General features: G+C 40.6%; 1 long non-coding RNA gene across 1 annotated transcript in view; it reads right to left on the bottom strand.

Moving 5' to 3' along the window:
- Positions 1-2,771: 2,771 nt before the first annotated feature.
- LOC108288195 overlaps positions 2,772-15,673 on the bottom strand; it is a 49,035-nt gene continuing 36,133 nt past the window's right edge. The window contains exons 2-3 of the long non-coding RNA XR_001818635.2: positions 13,568-13,659; positions 2,772-2,791 (exon numbers count right to left, since the gene is read on the bottom strand). This is a non-coding gene — a long non-coding RNA (uncharacterized LOC108288195). The remainder of the gene's footprint in view (positions 2,792-13,567; positions 13,660-15,673) is intronic.

The following is a 15,673-nucleotide window of genomic DNA, read 5'->3' as shown; positions in this document are numbered from 1 at the left end:
TTTCTGGTCTTATTTCACAATACTCCAGCCTGCCCCTCACACTCCAGAACCTTTATGTTACTTGTTCCTTGTACCTTCGTGCTCCAGTGCTTTTGCCCATGCTGTTACCTCTTCTTGGAACTGCCCTAACTGCCACTTCTCCAGTCTACCCTGCTGCCCACCTACTCCCAAATGGGCATTCAAGACCCAAGTAATATTGAAGCTCCTCTGTAGAACAGAGCAGGCTGGAATTAACCTCATTCTTCCTTGTGCCACCACAGCACTTCACTTTTACCTGTAGTTCGTGTATATTTTATCCAGATTTACAAAAATGTGCATTCATATCTTTCCCTCCCACTAGACAAAAGCCCCTATGTTCTGCTTATCTTTGCATGCTCCAAAGCCCCGAGCCCAGTTTCTTGTACTCAGTAGCTCCATGATAAATAATTCGTAAAATGAACAGTTAATCTGCAGGAAATAATTGAAACAGATAATATCTGAAATTGAATGTCATTTCCTTTCAGAAAACCTAACTAGCTTCTACTTTAATTAACTCTTGTCCCTGGATATTTATGTGAGGAAGGTGCACGGGACAAAGCATAGTGTAGATGTTCCCTGAGTGCAAAGGCTCAGTTTCACACAACAGACAAAGCTAGTTAACAAAAGAATATCCACATCTTTCTACTTCTCTGAGTACAGACTTACAGTACAAAGTAACTTACAAAGTCACCTCTCTTTTGAATTTAAAAAGATTTTTTAAAGCCATTGCATTTCTAAATATCCTAGACGTTTAAATTCATTCATGCATTCAAATCCATTTAATGAATATTAACATGCTAGGGCTGTGCACAAAAATAATCATGATAAATAACCTCTGTGTCACATGATTACCTTTCATGGTCAGACCACTACTATTTCTGCCCGTTGGTACACATTTATGCAAGTTAATTTAAGGAACACAGTGGCCAGGAAATTACATATCTAGGCTAAAAAGATGCATGAGACTCCTAAGGTGCCCTACTATGGGTCATCAGGCATCACTAAGAATTCTGCCTGCCCTTTCATTCATTTATTTAGGATTCATTCACTTGCTGAGGTGCCCCTAGGTGCTAGCCATTATTACCTTTAATGCCAAGGACATGATGGTGTTCCCATTCTCTAAATGTTCAAAGCCTGGCAGTGGGGCTAATTATCATTCATTAAACAACAAATGATAATTCATTGGGCACATTCTCCTTGCCTGTTTTCGTCTTACACAAGCCTATTTAAAAATGTCTTTCAGACATTGGTCTGGCTATACCAGCTTACAGTTCATTTTTACCTTAAATGATTGGTTTTCTACATTAACCACAGAGTGGGACTGAGAAAGCTTCCTGTCACAACAATTGGGATTACTCTGCTTCTATTATACAGTTGACATATGCGAATTGGCCCACTTGCTAAAATTTGTTTGCAACCCCCACATTAGGACCTTCACACTCATTCACGGACACACTCAGAGCAGCGAGAATTCTGAGTCACCCTTGCAGAGTTCCCAGCTCAGGTTGAACAAGGCAATGCTCCGCTTTCTTGCAGGAGCGCAGCCCTCCTGCCATAGTGTCCTATTCACGGTCTATTCTGTGCCACGTTTTTCACATCTTTGTGCTTGTCGATCACCGTGCTGTTTAAAATGGCTCCAAGCACAGTGCCGAAGTGCTGCCTGGTGTTCCTGAGGCAACATGGCCGTGTCTCAAGGATGAAACCAGTGTATGAGGTCAGCTTCCTTCAGGCCTAAGTTACAGAGCTATTGGCTGTGTCAGCGTTAATGACTCAACAACATATGTGAAAACGGCATCTAAACAGAAACACACATAAAACAAGGTTCTGTATTGATCCATTGGCAAAAGCATTGTGGCCAAAGACTTGCAAGAACCTCCCTCTGCATTTCCCCTAGGAAACGTATTTGGTCATTCAGTGTTCACAGTCAAACACACAACTACCATAAAAAAAAAAAAAAAAAAAAAAAAATCAACTGATTTTATTAGGTAAAGAATGCAAAAACCCAGCCATCCACTCTGAGTTCTTTCAGCTTTACCTTCTGAGAATTCAGTAAGGCCACAAAGTGAGGAAATAAAAGTCACCCTCTGGATAGAGGTACTTGGTGTTTTCTGGCCCCCTCAAATCACTCACAGTCTTAGAAGAGATCGCTGTTCTGCTGGCTAACAAGAGGAGAAAGACATCCACAGGCCAGGGGGACTGTGGGTGAAGGTAAACGGATTTTTATTGGGTGTTGCTGTTTTCTCTTGTGAGAAATCTAATACTTTAAGGTCTGCCACTCTTATTTCCTCCCTGATACTTGGTTTCAACTATCTCAACCACAGAGTAGGCCCAACCTCATTGAAAGGCCTCTGTGTGACCTCAGGCAAGACCAATGCACGCCACAAAGAACCAAAAATCCAACTCTTCTAAGCAAATAATACGCTCTTTAGTTGCTAAAACTTCATCAAAAATAACACAATTTAAATCTCACCAAATCATCCAAAAGTTTTGAAAATGCCCCAGAATTCACATTACTCTTGGTAGAAATGTGACCTCCCCTCCTCAAGCAGGAAAACAACTTCTGGACATCAATGTATTGGAAGCCAGCTTCCCTGCTCCAGGAATTCCATGCTTAGAACCAGAATGTCTAACAGAGCATTCCATCCTGTGTCTTCTTAACTCTTCCCCAAGGTTGAGATAATGTTTATTTGTTGAACAAAGCAGTCATCCAAGTGAAAATCTGTTGATAAAGTTTCCAAGCAAGTTGAGAGGCCAAGGCAAGGAGGAAGAACAGCTAATCAGAAATCAAGAGCAAGAAAAGTTAGATCCAAAATAGAGTACAAAATGCCCAGAATAACCCAGAAGGACAGCTGATGACTTTTCCTTGAAAATATCTTAATATCACAGTGTCAAATAGCCTCATTATGTCAAGCCAAGCATATAACTACTACTACAACCATAAAGGAATTAGGTAAAAAACAAGAAAAGCTGATGAACAATAACAATTTGTGTTCCGAACCACAAATGAGAACACAGAATACAATCAACTGTTGTACTGTAGTTAGGATTCCACCACTGGTAAGGGATTATACCTCAGCTCAAGGTAATAGTCACAAGAAACTCTCAGGGCTATTTCAATCTGAAAGTTGCCATAATTTCTGCAGAGAGCACATGCTGTCTTCTGCCTAGAAACTAAATGGATCCTGCTACGATGGCTGAAGATTGCACATCCCTAATTTAAGTCTCCTCTTGGCTGAAGCAGCTCTGGGCTGTGATTTGACCAGGAGACTAGAAAAGCACCATGGAATGGAAGGAATGCAGAGCACACCCAGGGGATCCTATCTCATTGCTTCAATTATGATGCACACAGCCTCGAGCTACTGCTAAATAATAGATTTAAGAACTATTGAAATCCCTTCCCCACTTCTCTACTCCTGAAGCAATGGGAAACTATGGCTCACTGAAACGTGGAGTCAGAACCCAGGTTTCCCCCAAATATCATAACATTAAACCACACATCCACTAAATAAGAGTCAAAATTGTCTTGGAACCTCTTCCTCCTTCTTAAAAAACTGTTGAAGCTACATATCTAAAAGCCATCATAGATACTTAGGCCTTCTAATTAAATGCATAAATGCATGGAGACTTGAAAGAAAAACACCACTTGCTCAGTTATAGAGTCAGCATGTAATCACTCTCACACACACACACACACACACACACACACACAAACACACCACTTATTTGATCATTTGCTAAATGTGTAAACTGTTCCTCTGTCTAGTTATACACTAGCATATTTGTCTCACAGAGAAAAAAAAAATCAAAGTCACTGGCTGCCAATTTCCCAAGAGGTGAGGAGAAAGCAAAGCAACTGAGAATGAAAAGACTGCTCTGGCTTTGACAAGATGAGCAAATAGCTTCTAACAGCCCACAAACTTCACACACACACAACACACGGCATCTGCTTGAAGAGAAAGTTCTAAAAGCCCAACTAAATCTCTATCTGATGGTAAAGTGAGCCTAGATATTTGGCAGGAAAAGGAGAGAGCACTAAAGAAAAAACATGAAAAGGAAAACATTTTGTGAGTTACATGATGAAAAGAAAATCATTTACTTATTGTCCAAATTATCATGAATCAATTAAGCACAAGATAAACCACAGGTGACACAATTCCAAATAAGACTGCCATCCTCAAGCAGTATTTTTAGAATTTTTAGTACGAACTGCCTAAAATAATATTTAGTTCACAAAAGATAGTCAGGAGACAGAAAGCCCAAATCCCCACATAATAATGAAAGTGACAAAGACTACAAAATGGGTACAGAGAAAAGGGTGTAAAGGATAAAGCCACAGTAGATGCTTCTCTTTGGGGATGACATCATCTCAGTGGCTACAAATTTCCTACTTACAAACCACTATGCTACCGGGTGGAGGGATGATACAGGCAGGCCTGAGTGGAGTGCTAACAGTACAGTTCCATGGCCTTCCTTGGCCTAATGAAGAGAAGACAGAGATGAAACTGGACAAGGGGCTTCCACCTCATTCTTGTGTCTGAGTGCATTCGGCCTTATAAGTGGTATAATCAGACAGCTTTCACCACTATCATCCATGAACCCAAGGACCACAGACACAGAGGAGAGAATAGGGTGTTCCCTGCACTCTTAGGCAAATGAAATTTCATATATTTGCCAGTTGCCAGAACACCTAAGACTAAAAGTACAGCCAAGAGCAGTGGCTCACACTTGTAATCTCAGCTCTTTGGGAGGCCAAGGTGGGCAGCCAGGAGTTCAAGATTAGCCTTGGCAATAAAACAAGACTGTGTCTAAAAAACTTTAAAAACAAGCGGGCATGTTGGCACACGTCTGTAGTCCCAGCTACTCAGGAGACTAAGGTGGGAGGATCACTTGAGCCCAGGAGCTCAAGGCTGCAGTGAGCAAGGATCACACCATTGTACTCCAGCCTGGGCAACAAACGGAGACACTGTCTTTCAAAAAAAAAAAAAAGAGAGAGAGAGTATAAGATAATGTATAAAATTACAAATTTCCTTTGTGCAAAATAACCCTAGTTTCCCACAAAGCTCCACTGGTCTCTTTTTGAACTAAGTAAACCAGTTCAGGCAGTCAGGAGTGTCTTCACTGACTCACCCTGCGGAGGGACATGCCAAGGACACATGGACAAATGTTTCCTTTCATCCTTCCTCTGAGTTTCAGTCTAAGGTGAGGCAAGTAGAAAACATTTTTGTTAGTACTCACCACACTTAAAATAAATTAAAAACCAAAGTCTCATATTTTTAAAAAGTAAACTGAAAACTCTCATAAAATATCAGATATAAATCAATAATCTTAGGAACAAGAATAAGAAATATCATTTTTAGTGCTAGATCTATATGTCCTGAAGCATACTGCTAATACTGTTGTAGTCATTTATTACAGGAAATTTTGGGGGCATCTTTTAACACCCCATTTTACAGATGTGGAAGCTGAGCCAGAGAGGTCCTGAGACAAGAAAGCGGCGGAATTGTGATCTGAATGCAGGAAGGTCTGAAGGCAAAACCCACATGCTCACATCCCCCATTTGTCTGGGAAAATACATTTTTTCCTAGTTCTATACTTTTACGTTCAATCTTGGCTCAAGATTCATACTTTGAAGAATTGGTTTTTCAAAACTTCCTTAAAACAAGTTAGACTTAATGAATTTGCTCAGAAAATTCTTTGAGAGCCCCTTCTGAGCTCAGGTCTGCCTCAATTTTTCTTTCTCTATTCATCTTCCTAGACACCTCAGGTCTCATAAGCTGAGTCTCCCCTGGGGCTCTTAATTTTCCAGGTTCTTAATCTGATTTGCAGGTTATCCAGACAGTTTCTATGGGAATCCAGACACATCTCTCTTTTGGATCTATTTTTTTCTCTTCCCCTACATAGTCCCTCCTTGTACACAACCAAAGCCCTTCTCTGCCAGGACAATAAGCTATTGTATCAGAGAGGGCTTCCACCTGGCCACACCCCGCAAGAGTAATCTACAAACACATCTTCGTCTGGTCCTGTTGAGTAAGCAGATTAGAGCATCACACTGAAGCAGACAAATCACTTGGCTACCTAAAGTTCAACATCATTCCAAAGTGCCAACGAATTAAAATGACTAGTCCCTGAACAAACAAAATACAATCATCACGAAAAGGTATGCACAACCGGGGGTACCAAGATGGCCAAGAGGAGGCAACATCGGAATGCAGCTCCTAGCGCATGAGATGCAGAGGGCTAGAGGACTTCACGATTCCAGGTGAGGTGCTGGATTTGTCGCTGTGGGACTGGTAGGATTCTGAAAATAGCACAGAGAAGGCGAGCAGAGAAGTAGGAGGAGTGCAGCCCAGGGAGGGCGAACGGAGACATGGTGCGCCGATCCCACCTTGACTTCACTCCCTCGGTCCTCTGATTTCAATCCTGTGGTTCCCTCATCCCCTGTAACCCACGGTCCACGAGAGCCCTGCCAGACTGAGGGGGGCTGTGAGTTGTCACTGCAAATCTGAGCGATGGCTCCCGCCTGGTGCCACAAGTTGGCACAGACCTGGAGGGAAGTGTGGACTAGTGAGCGGGATGAAACTATCCCACAGAAAGAGGGAGAGTTGAAAGCAGGGAAATGGGCTATAAGGCCTGGCAGCCCTACCCCTCCAAAACTCAAACGGAAGCCAGCGCTCTGGAGAGCTTCCCAGCAAAAACATCAGTTTGACCCCAACAGGGAAGATTGAGCTCCAGGAAGGAGAGACACGATTGTGAAGGCGGGGCTCATCTCACCTGCAAACAAACTGCAGGGGAAGACCACCCACCCAGCAGCCTGACTGAATACAAGGCAGCCCAGCAGCACCTCTACAGGCCAAAAAAGATATAGCTGCAACCTCAACAAAAAGAATGTAGGCTGATTCCTCCCGAAATCACCAATGTCAAAGATCAAAGGGAGATAAATCCACGAAGATGGGAAAAAAACAGCACGAAAAGGATGAATCCATCAAAGACCAGAACACCTCTCCTCCTCCCAGGGATCACAGCTCCTCACCATCAAGGAACAAAACAAGACAGAGGACTAGTTTGACAAATTGACAGAAGCAGGCTTCAGAAGATAGGTAATAACAAACTTCTCTGAGTTAAAAGACCATGTTCTAACCCAATGCAAGGAAACTAAGAACGTTGAAAAAAAGTTAGATGAAATGCTAACTAAAATAATCAGCCTAGAGAAAAACATAAATGTCTTGATGGAGCTGAGGAACGCAGCACGAGAAGTTCACGAGGCATACACAAGTTCCAACAGCTGAATTGATCAAGCAGAAGAAAGGATATCAGAGATTGAAGATCAAATCTATGAAATAAAACAAGAAGGCAAGATTAGAGAAAAAAGAGTGAAAAGAAATGAACAAAGCCTCCAAGGACTATGGGATTATGTCAAAAGACCCAATCTACGCTTGATCGGCATACCTGAATGTGACAGGAAGAATGCATGGAAAACACTCTTCAGGATATTATCCAAGAGAACTTCCCCAACCTAACAAGGCAGACCAACATTCAAATCCAGGAAATTCAGAGAACACCACAAAGATACTCCTCAAGAAGAGCAACCTCAAGGCACATAATTGTCAGATTCACCAGGGTTGAAATGAAGGAAAAAATCCTAAGGGCAGCCAGAGAGAAAGGATGAGTCACCTACAAGGGAAAGATCATCAGACTCACAGCAGATCTCTCTGCAGAAACCCTACAAGCTAGAAGGGAGTGGGGGCCAATATTCAACATCCTTAAAGAAAAGAACTTACAACCCAGAATTTCATATCCGGCCAAACTAAGCTTCATAAGTGAAGGAGAAATAAAATCCTTTACGGACAAGCAATTACTGACAGATTTCATCACTACAAGACCTGCCTTACAAGAGCTCCTTAAGGAAGTACTAAACATGGAAATGAACAACCAGTACCAGCCACTGCAAAAGCATACCAAATGGTAAAGTACAATGACACAATGAAGAAACTGAATCAAATAATGGGCAAAACAACCAGCCAGTAACAAAATGGCAGGATCAAATTCAAACATAACAATATTAATGTTGAATGTAAATGGCCTAAATGCCCCAATCAAAAGACACAGGCTGGCAAACTGGATAAAATGTCAAGACCCATGGGTGTGCTGTATTCAGGAGACCCATCTCACATATAAAGACCCACACAGACTCAGAATAAAGGGATCGAAGATTTACCAAGCAAATGGAGAGCAAAAAAAAAGCAGGGGTAGCAATACTAGACTCTGATAAAATGGACTTTAAACCAACAAAAATCAAAAGAGACAAAGAAGGGTATCATATAATGGTAAAAGGATCAATGCAACAAGAAGAGCTAACTATCCTAAATACATATGCATCCAATGCAGGAGCACCCAGAACATAAAGCAAGTTCTTAATGACCTACAAAGAGACTTAGACTCCTGCACAATAATAGAGGGAGACTTTAACACTCCACTGACAATATTGGACAGATCAACAAGACAGAAAGTCAACAAGGATATCCAGGACTTGAACACAGATCTGGCCCAAGCAGACCTAACAGACATTTACAGGACACTCCACCCCAAATCCACAGAATACACATTCTTCTCAGTACCACATCACACTTACTCTAAAAGTGACCGCGTAATTGGAAGTAAATCACTCCTCAGCAAATGCAAAAGAACGGAAATCATAAGAAACAGTCTCTCAGACCACAGTGCAATCAAATTAGAACTCAGGATTAAGAAAAGCATTCAAAACCGCATAATCACATGGAAAATGAACAACTTGCTCCTGAATGATTAATGGATAAACAATTAAATGAAGGCAGAAATAAAAATGTTCTTCAAAACCAACGAGAATGAAGACACAATGTACCAGAATCTATGGGACACATTTAAAGCAGTGTCTAGAGGGAAATTTATAGCAATAAATGCCCACATGTGAAACAAGGAAAGATCTAAAATCGATACCCTATCATCAAAATTGAAAGAGCTAGAGGAGCAAGATTTAAAAAAACTCAAAAGCAAACAGAAAACAAGAAAAACTAAGATCAGAGCAAAACTGAAGAAGATAGAGACACAAAAAACCCTTCAAAAAAATCAATAAATCCAGGAGCTGGTTTTTTGAAAAGATCAACAAAATAGACAGACTGCTAGCTAGACTAATAAAAAAGAAAAGAGAGAAGAATCGAATAGATGCAATAAAAAACGAAAAAGGGGAGATCACCACCAATTACTCGGAAATACAAACTACTATCAGAGATTACTACAAACAGCTCAATGCACATAAACCAGTAAATCTGGAAGAAATGGATACATTCCTGGACACTCGCACACTCCCAAGACTAAGCCAGAAAGAAGTTGAAACCCTGAATAGACCAATAACAAGGTCTGAAGTCGAGACAGCAATTAATAGCCTACCAACCAAAAAAAGTCCAAGTCCAGACGGGTTCACAGCCAAATTCTACCAGACATACAAAGAGGAGCTGGTACCATTCCTGCTGAAACTATTCCAAACAATACATAAAGAGGGAGTCCTCCCTAATTCTTTCTATGAGACCAGCATTATCCTGGTACCAAAACCTGGCAGAGACAAAACTAAAAAAGAAAACTACAGGCCAATATCCATGATGAACGTCGATGCAAAAATCTTCAATAAAATACTGGCAAACCAAATCCAACAGCACATCAAAAAGCTTATCCACCATGATCAAGTAGGCTTCATCCCTGGGATGCAAAGCTGGTCCAACATAAGCAAATTTATGAATGCAATCCATCCCACATAAACAGAACCAAAGACAAAAACCACATGATTATCTCAATAGATGCACAGAAGGCCTTCAACAAAATTCAACGGCCCTTTATGCTAAAAACTCTCAATAAACTAGGTATCAATGGAACATATCTCAAAATAATAAAAGCTATTTACAACAAACTCACAGCCAATATCATACTGAATGGGCAAAAACTAGGATTCCCTTTAAAAACTGGCACTAGACAAGGATGCCCTCTCTCACCACTCCTATTCAGTATAGTATTAGAAGTTTTCGCCAGAGCAATTAGGCAAGAAAAAGAAATAAAGTGTATTCAATTAGGAAAAGAAGAAATCAAATTGTCCCTATTTGCAGACGACATGATTGTATATTTAGAAGACCCCATTATCTCAGCCCAAAACCTCCTCAAGCTAATAAGCAACTTTGGCAAAGTCTCAGGATAAAAAATCAATGTGCAGAAATCACAAGCATTCCTATACACAAACAACAGACAAACAGAGACCCAAATCATGAATGAACTCACATTTACAATTGCTACAAAGAGAATAAAATACCTAGGAACACAACTAACAAAGGATGTAAAAGATCTCTTCAAGGACAACTACAAACCACTGATCAAGGAAATAAGAGAGGACACATTCCATGCCCATGGTTAGGAAGAATCAATACTGTGAAAATGGCCATACTACCCAAAGTAATTTATAGATTCGATGCTATCCCCATCAAGCTACTACTGACCTTCTTCACAGATCTTGAAAAAAACCACTTTAAACTTCATATGGAACCAAAGGAAAGTCCACATAGCCAAGACAATCCTAACCAAAAAGAACAAAGCTGGAGGCATCATGCTGTCTGACTTCAAACTAAACTACAAGGCTACAGTAATCAAAACAGCATGGTACTGGGACCAAAACAAAGATATAGACCAAGGGAACAGAACAGAGGCCTTAGAAATAACAGCACACATCTACAACCATCTGATCTTTGACAAACTGGAAAAATGCAATGGGGGAAGGATTCCCTGTTTAATAAATGATGTTGGGAAAACTGGCTAGCCATATGCAGGGAGCTGAAACTGGACACCTTCCTTACACCTTATACAAAAATTAACTCCAGATGGATTAAAGATTTAAACATAAGAACTAACACCATAAAAATCCTAGAAGAAAACCTAGGCAACACCATTCAGGACATAGGCACAGGCAAGGATTTCATGACTAAAACACCAAAAGCAAAGGCAGCAAAAGCCAAAATAGACAAATGGGATCTAATTAAACTTAAGAGCTTCTGCACAGCAAAAAAAATAATCATTAGAGTGAACCAGCAACCAACAGAATGGGAAAAAATTTTTGCAATCTACCCATCTGACGAAGGGCTAATATCCAGAATCTGCAAAGAACTAAAGCAGATTTACAAGAAAAAAACAAACAAACACATTCAATAGTGGGTGAAGGATATGAACAGACACTTTTCAAAAGACATTTATACAGCCAACAAACATATGAAAAAGTGCTCATCATCACTGGTCATTAGAGAAATGCAAATAAAAACTACATTGAGATACCATCTCATGACAGTTAGAATGGCAATCATTAAAAAATCTGCAGACAACAGATGCTGGAGAGGATGTGGAGAAAAAGGAACACTTTTACACTGTTGGTGGTAGTGTAAATTAATTTAACCCATATGGAAGACAGTGTGGTGATTCCTCAAGGACCTAAAAATAGAAATTCCATTTGACCCAGCAATCCCATTACTGGGTATATACCCAAAGGATTATAAATTGTTCTATTATAAAGACACATGCACACATATGTTCATCGTGGTGCTGTTTAGTAAAGACCTGGAATCAATCCAAAGGCCCATCAATGATAGACTGGAGAAAGAATATGTGGCACATATACACCATGGAATACTATGCAGCCAGAAAAAATGATGAGTTCATGTCCTTTGTAGAGACATAGATGAATCTAGAAATCATGATTCTCAGCAAACTGACACAAGAACAGAAAACCAAACACTGAATGTTTTCAGTCATAGGTGGGTGATAAACAGTGAGAACACTTGGGCACAGGGACGGGAACAACACTCACTGGGCTAGGTGGGGAGGTGGAGGGGAGGGGAGGGACAGAGAGGGGTGGGGCAGACAGAGAGGGATAACACTGGGAGAAATGCCTGATGTAGGGGATGGAGGGTGAGGGATATGGCATGTATGTACTTATGCAACAATCCTGCAGGATTCAGGATCTGCACATGTACCCCAGAACATAAAGTACAATAAAAAAAAAAAAAGATATGCACAACACATTCACAGGAGCACTATTAGTATATGCCCAAACAGGAGACTATCTAAATATTCAGCAACTATAAAATAGGCATACAGTTGAAGAGCATTAGAACAAAGAGAATGCAAAAAATACTGTATACAATATTGTAGATTTCACAAATATAATCAGCAAAACAAGCTAGACACACACAAAAAATATTCACTGGATGATTCTAGTCACAAAAACAAACTAAACAAAGGCATCACAAGGCAAGATATTGGTTGCTTCTGGAGCATGAGGGGAGGAGGGCTCTGGGCTGCTGTTAATTTTCTATTAATCAAGGTGCTGATTGCAGAGGTGTGTCCACTTTGTGACATTAATTCCATCAAACCATCCACTTACTGATGTGTGCACTTTCCTCCATGCATACGGTCCTTCAGCAAAGAGCTGAGATGGACCCTTGGGAGCAACTGGTCCATCCGTGCCCCCTTGGTTGGCATAAGATCAACTGTTTCCCATGGAGCTTAGATAGCTCATAGACACGGAGGAAATTCATGAAAGGAATGGAACCAGACATCAGATCTCTTAACTCCCCACAAAGGTACCATAGCTGTGTGAGAGGATGTTTCCCTAACTTCCTTGCTTTTGTGACTCCAGCCAAGGTTTAGAAGGATGAGAGTCACATTCCTATTATGAACACAATCCAGGAGGTTCCAATGTCTTATTGACATCCATGCCAGGAAGAGCATCTAAACACACTTTAGGATATGGCAAATCAGAGAAAGTCAGACAGCTCTACATTCACACTCACTAGGTGACCGTCAGCACACTCCTTACCTCTCTTGTACCCTCATCTAGATCACTGAAGTGTTAACTCTTACCCTGCATGGGTGCCATGAGGATAAGGTAATAAGTAGTGTCAGGGCTGTGCCTGGTACACAGCAAGCATTCAGAAAAACTATTTGTAGAATGAATATGGAATTGAATTAATCAAATGCTTGTTACTTGGTAGAAGCTCAGTAAATAGTGGTTTTTTTTCTTGAGCAGGGGAATTGGGAGAAAGTGGGTAAATATGTTTGTGAGAAACCATCATCTCATATTGTAAGCCTACTGGGTTATTAATGGGTCAACCAGCAATTCTCACTGGGGTAGATAAAGGGGTAAAAATGGTCTGTGAGGTGAAGAGTGATGAAGGACTCGAGAAGAGGGCTGTGCTTTTTATTTCATGTGCTACCAGGTCTGTGTTTTCCTTCTCAGTGCCAAATGAAGACTGGCTCATCGCCTGCCACACCACATCTTACTCCGACAGCCACCTATGTTAGTCATACTACCCTTAAAATTTACAAGTTTTAAATGGGGGAGTGGATACAAACACTCCTAAACTTAATAAGTAGACTCACTAGAGTCAAGTAACTTTACTGCTGGAAAAAAATTCACACACACTGAGAAGTAATTGCTGGCCTTAGAGGTCTGAAATGAACCATGGCCAGAAGTGAGTTCACTTACGTTTTTAAAAAGCAGGTTTAATACTAATTTTTTTTTTTCAGTTCTTCAAATCTTGGATGTACTTAGCGAACTGATCCACAAGTTCTTTGATACTGAAAAGAAACAAATACAAAAACTACAAGTTAAAACTTATTTCAAATTATAGCACACCAGAAAAAAAAAAGCGACAAATGGCTGATTATATAAAGAACATCAAACTAGATAACATGAGTGTAATTAAAAACAACATGTGCTAAGGACTTCCTTCCATCCATCCTTTCTCACCTATCCTCCTTCTTCCTTCTTCCCAATCCAGCACTCCACCCTTCTCGTCTTCCCTTCCTCAGTCACTGGACCTCAAATATTCCCTAATGACTGATGTTTCTACTGAAACCACTGTCATTAATTTTTATAGCACACAGTACTAGTAGCACATGGTAAGTACTCTATGAATGTTTGTTGAGTAAATGAATGGACCATAGTTTTACAATATTTTGTCATTAAGGTTGAAAACAATAGGAAATATCCACAATTATTTTATTGTCCAACAGGAACAAGTTGTAGACAATATGTAGAAATACATACACTGCTTTTCAGACTTGTGCTTCTGATTCTCTTATCTCTTTTAAACAACTAATACTTAGGGGGAAATCCCCATTAGTATATATGGGCACATACATCCTTACCAGGATACAAAAATAAAATAAAATATATTTTTGAACTAAAAGAATATGTAAGAACAATAAAAGTTCCTTTTGAGAAGCCCTCTCTTCAAATGTCTCAGAACCACCTCCATCCAAAGGAGAAACCAAGATGTCTCCAGGTTAAATACAAGAGATATTCCCACACGTTTCACAAATGCATACATAGTCAAGGCCAGTCCTACACAAAATTATGATGTATGGATGTGGCTGTTTCCTTCCTCTATCTGTCCTTTTGAAAATTCATTAATTCAAGATTTTTAATCAAGTAGGGGAGCGAAAGGATCAGCTCCAAGGTTGCAACAACTTAACAGATATCCTTCATGAGGACATTTTTATTTTAAAAACGCTTCAGAAAAGGCAAGTGCTTAACAGGGAAATAAAATGCATTACTGACTATGGAATTTCAGGAATGAATGGAGGTGTGGATTGTTATCATGGAATTTCTCAACACCCCATCAAATTGCATCAGGTAAACATCTGTCCAATTTGCTTTCTCCTACAGCTGGCTTCATATATGGCTCATATATACACACCAATCCCAGCAAATTTTAAGCAATTTTGGATATATACATAGGCAAGCTCAATTTTAAGACTAGGATGCGGCCAGACGCAGTGGCTCACACCTGTAATCCCAGCACTTTGAGAGACCAAGGCGGGTGGATCACGAGGTCAGCAGTTCAAGACCCGCCTGACCAACATAGTGAAACTGCATCTCTACTAAAAATACAAAAATTAGCTGGGTGTGGTGGTGCACCTGCAATCCCAGCTACTCAGGAGGCTGAGGCAGGAGAGTCGCTTGAACCCAGGAGGCAGAGGTTGCAGTGAGCCGAAATAGCACCACTGCACTCTAGCCTTGTTGACAGTGTGAGACTCTATCTCTAAATAAATAAGTCAGTCAGTAAGTCAGTCAGTCTAGGATGTGCTCTGAAAGTAAACAGTTCTATTAATGAGCAGTTTTCAAAGTGAACTCCTAGGAATCCCATGCTAAGTTGCTTCTGAGAGCAGAAACAGAGGTGAGTGGATGTGCAGCTGTGGGCAGAGCGATTTCACTTTCATCTGTTTCATACTTAGACCCAAGATTTAGTTGGAGAAGTGGTTCCCTGAGCTGCTTATGAAAGAGCTGAAACAATCAATGTAACCAAGTGATAATTAGATTAAAAGCTAGTGCAGAAAATCCCAGTCAGTCTACAATACAGCTGATCTAACACCAAAATCCAACCACCACCTGTCACAGGGCCTTTATGGTAAAATAGGAGTCCTCGCCTGAGTCCCAGGGCAGAAGTCAGCCTGGGTCTGGGCAGACAGGAGCTAAGCCTTCTCTTCTTCCCTACTCAGCCCCCTCATCTCCTGCCTTGGAACATCATGAGCAGAAGGAAGGGCACCTACTCTTCCATGAGGACTGAGCCAACAGCAAGAGGACAAG

The sequence above is a fragment of the Cebus imitator genome, unplaced genomic scaffold (assembly GCF_001604975.1).
Source record: "Cebus imitator isolate Cc_AM_T3 unplaced genomic scaffold, Cebus_imitator-1.0 Scaffold367, whole genome shotgun sequence".
NCBI classification, from domain to species: Eukaryota; Metazoa; Chordata; class Mammalia; order Primates; family Cebidae; genus Cebus; species Cebus imitator.
The sequence above is the reverse complement of the archived record's forward strand: the minus strand, read 5'-3'. Positions and strand labels throughout refer to the sequence as shown.